We start from the raw sequence: 6,000 nt of genomic DNA, 5'->3' as shown, positions 1-6,000 counted from the left end.
AATCAAAACCAATTAACGCAATGACTGACCAATCAAAACAAATTAACGCAATGACTGACCAATCAACACAAATTAACGCAATGACTGACCAATCAACACAAATTAACCCAATGGCTGACCAATCAACACAAATTAACGCAATGACTGACCAATCAAAACAAATTAACTCAATGACTGACCAATCAAAACAAATTAACTCAATGACCAACCAATCAAAACAAATGAACAAATATGTGTAAGAGAGACACATATCTTGGTCGATCTTAGAATGAAAAACTATCAATTCAGTATAAGTTGGCAGGTAGCCTAGTAGTTAGAGCGTTGGGCCAGTAACCGAACGGTTGGATCGAGCAGGTAGCCTAGTGGTTAGAGCGTTGGGCCAGTAACCGAACGGTTGGATCGAGCAGGTAGCCTAGTGGTTAGAGCGTTGGGCCAGTAACCGAACGGTTGGATCGAGCAGGTAGCCTAGTGGTTAGAGCGTTGGGCCAGTAACCGAACGGTTGGATCGAGCAGGTAGCCTAGTAGTTAGAGCGTTGGGCCAGTAACCGAACGGTTGGATCGAGCAGGTAGCCTAGTAGTTAGAGCGTTGGGCCAGTAACCGAACGGTTGAATCGAGCAGGTAGCCTAGTAGTTAGAGCGTTGGGCCAGTAACCGAACGGTTGGATCGAGCAGGTAGCCTAGTGGTTAGAGCGTTGGGCCAGTAACCGAACGGTTGGATCGAATCCCAGAGCTGACAAGATAAAAATCTGTTCCCAGGTTCCGTCGTTGTAAATAAGAATTTCTTCTCAACTGAAATGCCTCGTTAAATAAAGGTTCAATTATTGTGTATTAATCGTACATGGTATGTTTATCACTTTTCAACCAATCCAGTACATTTTTTTGTTGAAATTGTTGTGTAATATCGAAATCCCCATCGACTGGAGAGTTTAGTTTGGAAATGATCCATTGATCCATTGTGTAGGCTGGAGGAAATGATCCAACCATTATGTAGGTTGGTGGGAATGATCCAACCATTATGTAGATTGGTGGAAATGATCCAACCGTTATGTAGGTTGGTAGAAATGATCCAACCATTATGTAGGTTGGTGGAAATGATCCAACCATTATGTAGGTTGGTGGAAGTGATCCAACCATTATGTAGGTTGGTGGAAATTATCCAACCATTATGTAGGTTGGTGGAAATGATCCAATCATTATGTAGGTTGGTGGAAATGATCCAACCATTATGTAGGTTGGTGGAAATGATCCAACCATTATGTAGGTTGGTGGAAATGATCCAACCATTATGTAGGTTGGTGGAAATGATCCAACCATTATGTAGGTTGGTGGAAATCATCGACTGAGGATGAGGGGTCTCCATTTTGCAGTGTAATAATGATGTTGAATAATAATAAACTACAATCCTCAATCTGACTCCATTACCATGTGAACGCTATAGGGCCCGTAATAGAAACCAGTGGGTATAGCCAAGGTTGTGAGCCTATCGTCACCACTCAGAATACTATAAGATGCCAGTGTCCAGGTTTAGGGCCCGTAATAGAATCCAGTGGGTATAGCCAAGGTTGTGAGCCTATCGTCACCACTCAGAATACTATAAGATGCAAGTGTCTAGGGTTACCATTATGCAACTATTATTAAGGCTGAGGAACAAGGAGCTAATATTGATGTCTTAGCATTAAATGATTGGGTTAACCTTAGCTCAGAGATGCACAGTTAGAGACTGAGCATTTGTGCTATGTCCAGTGCGTTTGGAAAGTATTCAGACCTCTTGAAATATCATAAATATATATATACATAAATATAATTTCCCCACATATTATTATGTTATTATTCTAAATGGGTCTTATTAATCAACTAATTATTCTAAAATGGATTAAAAAATATTAATAATCCTCATCAATCTACACAAAATACCCCGTAATGACATCACAATACACCATAATGACATCACAATACACCATAATGACATCACAATACACCATAATGATATTATTATTTATTTTTTCTTCTTTTCTTTTCTTTTTTTCTACTGTGTTATTGACTTGTTTATTGTTTACTCCATGTGTAACTCTGTGTTATTGTCTGTTCACACTGCTATGCTTTATCTTGGCCAGGTCACAGTTGTAAATGAGAACTTGTTCTTAACTAGCCTACCTGGTTAAATAAAGGTGAAATAAAAATAAAATATTATTCTATAATTATTATGTTATTATTCTTATTAATCAACTAATTATTCTAAAATGGATAAAAAATATATAATCCTCATCAATCTACACAAAATACACCATAATGACATCACAGTACACCATAATGACATCACAATACACCATAATGACATCACAATACACCATAATGACATCACAATACCCCATAATGACAAAGCAAACACTGATTTTTTTGTATATTTTTTTGTTCATTTATAAAAATAAAAATAAATGTAAATGAAATATGACATTTACATAATTATTCAGACCCTTTACTCAGTACTTTGTTGAAGCACCTTTGGCAGAGATTATAGCCTTGAGTCTTCTTTGGTATGACACTACAAGTTTGGCACATCTGTATTTGGGGAGTTTCTCCCATTCTACTCTGCAGATCCTCTCAACTTCTGTCAGGTTGGATGGGGAGTGTCACTGCACAGCTATTTTCTGTTCAAGTCCGGGCTCTGGCTGGGCTACTCAAGGACATTCAGAGACTTGTCCCGATGCCACTCCTGCGTTGTCTTGGCTGTGTCCTTAGGGCCGTTGTTCTGATGAAAAGTGAACATTTGCCCAAGTCTGATGCCCCGAGCGCTCTGGAGAAGGATTTCATCAAGGATCTCTCTGGACTTTTCTCCGTTCATCTTACCCTCGATCCTGACTAGTCTCCCAGTCCCTGCCGCTGAAAAACATCCCCACAGCATAATGCTGCCACCACCATGCTTCACCGTAGGGATGGTGCCAGGTTTCCTCCAGATGTGACGCTTGGCATTCAGGGCAAAGAGTTCAATCTTGGTTTCATCAGACCAGAGAATCTTTTTTTATCATGGTCTGAGAGTCTTTTCGGTGGCGTTTGGCAAACTCCAAGTGAGGCTTTCATGTGCCTTTTAGTGAGGAGTGGCTTCCATCTGACAGTTAGAGGCAGCCTCTTCCCGTCTGCAGTCGCATAGGTTGGGAATGAGACAGAGTGAGTCACAGAGAAACCATGAACCTGGTGGGTCAACAAACGCTGTGAGCAGACCTCAAGTTCTATTTCTAGAAGCACCATTATAGCCTCTGTCCCTCGCTCCTCTCTCTCCCTCCACCCTCTGTCCCTCGCTCCTCTCTCTCCCACCACCCTCTGTCCCTCGCTCCTCTGTCTCCCACCAGCCTCTGTCCCTCGCTCCTCTCTCTCCCACCAGCCTTATACCCTCTGTCCCTCGCTCCTATCTCTCCCTCCAGCCTTATACCCTCTGTCCCTCGCTCCTCTCTCTCCCACCAGCCTTATACCCTCTGTCCCTCGCTCCTCTCTCTCCCACCAGCCTCTGTCCCTCGCTCCTCTCTCTCCCTCCAGCCTCTGTCCCTCGCTCCTCTCTCTCCCACCAGCCTTATACCCTCTGTCCCTCGCTCCTCTCTCTCCCACCAGCCTTATACCCTCTGTCCCTCGCTCCTCTCTCTCCCACCAGCCTTATAGCCTCTGTCCCTCGCTCCTCTCTCTCCCACCAGTCTTATACCCTCTGTCCCTCGCTCCTCTCTCTCCCACCAGTCTTATACCCTCTGTCCCTCGCTCCTCTCTCTCCCACCAGCCTTATACCCTCTGTCCCTCGCTCCTCTCTCTCCCACCAGTCTTATACCCTCTGTCCCTCGCTCCTCTCTCTCCCACCAGCCTTATACCCTCTGTCCCTCGCTCCTCTCTCTCCCACCAGCCTTATACCCTCTGTCCCTCGCTCCTCTCTCTCCCACCAGCCTTATACCCTCTGTCCCTCACTCCTCTCTCTCCCACCAGCCTTATACCCTCTGTCCCTGTCCCTCGCTCCTCTCTCTCCCACCAGCCTTATACCCTCTGTCCCTCGCTCCTCTCTCTCCCACCAGCCTTATACCCCCTGTCCCTCGCTCCTCTCTCTCCCTCCAGCCTTATACCCTCTGTCCCTCGCTCCTCTCTCTCCCACCAGCCTTATACCCTCTGTCCCTGTCCCTCGCTCCTCTCTCTCCCACCAGCCTTATACCCTCTGTCCCTGTCCCTCGCTCCTCTCTCTCCCACCAGCCTTATACCCTCTGTCCCTGTCCCTCGCTCCTCTCTCTCCCACCAGCCTTATACCCTCTGTCCCTGTCCCTCGCTCCTCTCTCTCCCTCCAGCCTTATACCCTCTGTCCCTATCCCTCGCTCCTCTCTCTCCCACCAGCCTTATACCCTCTGTCCCTCGCTCCTCTCTCTCCCTCCAGCCTTATACCCTCTGTCCCTGTCCCTCGCTCCTCTCTCTCCCTCCAGCCTTATACCCTCTGTCCCTCGCTCCTCTCTCTCCCTCCAGCCTTATACCCTCTGTCCCTGTCCCTCGCTCCTCTCTCTCCCACCAGCCTTATACCCCCTGTCCCTCGCTCCTCTCTCTCCCACCAGCCTTATAGCCTCTGTCCCTGTCCCTCGCTCCTCTCTCTCCCACCAGCCTTATACCCTCTGTACCTCGCTCCTCTCTCTCCCACCAGCCTTATACCCTCTGTCCCTGTCCCTCGCTCCTCTCTCTCCCACCAGCCTTATACCCTCTGTCCCTCGCTCCTCTCTCTCCCTCCAGCCTTATAGCCTCTGTCCCTGTCCCTCGCTCCTCTCTCTCCCTCCAGCCTTATACCCTCTGTCCCTCGCTCCTCTCTCTCCCTCCAGCCTTATAGCCTCTGTCCGTGTCCCTCGCTCCTCTCTCTCCCTCCAGCCTCTGTCCCTGTCCCTCGCTCCTCTCTCTCAAACCAGCCTTATACCCTCTGTCCCTGTCCCTCGCTCCTTTGTCTCCCACCAGTCTTATAGCCTCTGTCCCTCGCTCCTCTCTCTCCCACCAGCCTTATACCCTCTGTCCCTGTCCCTCGCTCCTCTCTCTCCCACCAGTCTTATACCCTCTGTCCCTGTCCCTCGCTCCTCTCTCTCCCACCAGCCTTATAGCCTCTGTCCCTCGCTCCTCTCTCTCCCTCCAGCCTTATACCCTCTGTCCCTCGCTCCTCTCTCTCCCACCAGCCTTATAGCCTCTGTCCCTCGCTCCTCCCTCTCCCACCAGCCTTATACCCTCTGTCCCTGTCCCTCGCTCCTCTCTCTCCCACCAGCCTTATAGCCTCTGTCCCTGTCCCTCGCTCCTCTCTCTCCCACCAGCCTTATAGCCTCTGTCCCTGTCCCTCGCTCCTCTCTCTCCCACCAGCCTTATAGCCTCTCTCCCTGTCCCTCGCTCCTCTCTCTCCCACCAGCCTTATAGCCTCTGTCCCTGTCCCTCGCTCCTCTCTCTCCCACCAGCCTTATACCCTCTGTCCCTCGCTCCTCTCTCTCCCACCAGCCTTATACCCTCTGTCCCTGTCCCTCGCTCCTCTCTCTCCCACCAGCCTTATACCCTCTGTCCCTCGCTCCTCTCTCTCCCACCAGCCTTATACCCTCTGTCCCTGTCCCTCGCTCCTTTCTCTCCCACCAGCCTTATAGCCTCTGTCCCTGTCCCTCGCTCCTCTCTCTCCCACCAGCATTATAGCCTCTGCCCCTGTCCCTCGCTCCTCTCTCTCCCACCAGCCTTATAGCCTCTGTCCCTCGCTCCTCTCTCTCCCTCCAGCCTTATACCCTCTGTCCCTCGATCCTCTCTCTCCCACCAGCCTTATACCCTCTGTCCGTGTCCCTCGCTCCTCTCTCTCCCACCAGCCTTATAGCCTCTGTCCCTGTCCCTCGCTCCTCTCTCTCCCACCAGCCTTATAGCCTCTGTCCCTCGCTCCTCTCTCTCCCACCAGTCTTATAGCCTCTGTCCCTCGCTCCTCTCTCTCCCACCAGCCTTATACCCTCTGTCCCTGTCCCTCGCTCCTTTGTCTCCCAC

Source organism: Oncorhynchus kisutch, unplaced genomic scaffold, assembly GCF_002021735.2.
Source record: "Oncorhynchus kisutch isolate 150728-3 unplaced genomic scaffold, Okis_V2 scaffold3219, whole genome shotgun sequence".
In the NCBI taxonomy this organism is placed as follows: domain Eukaryota; kingdom Metazoa; phylum Chordata; class Actinopteri; order Salmoniformes; family Salmonidae; genus Oncorhynchus; species Oncorhynchus kisutch.
The sequence above is the reverse complement of the archived record's forward strand: the minus strand, read 5'-3'. Positions refer to the sequence as shown.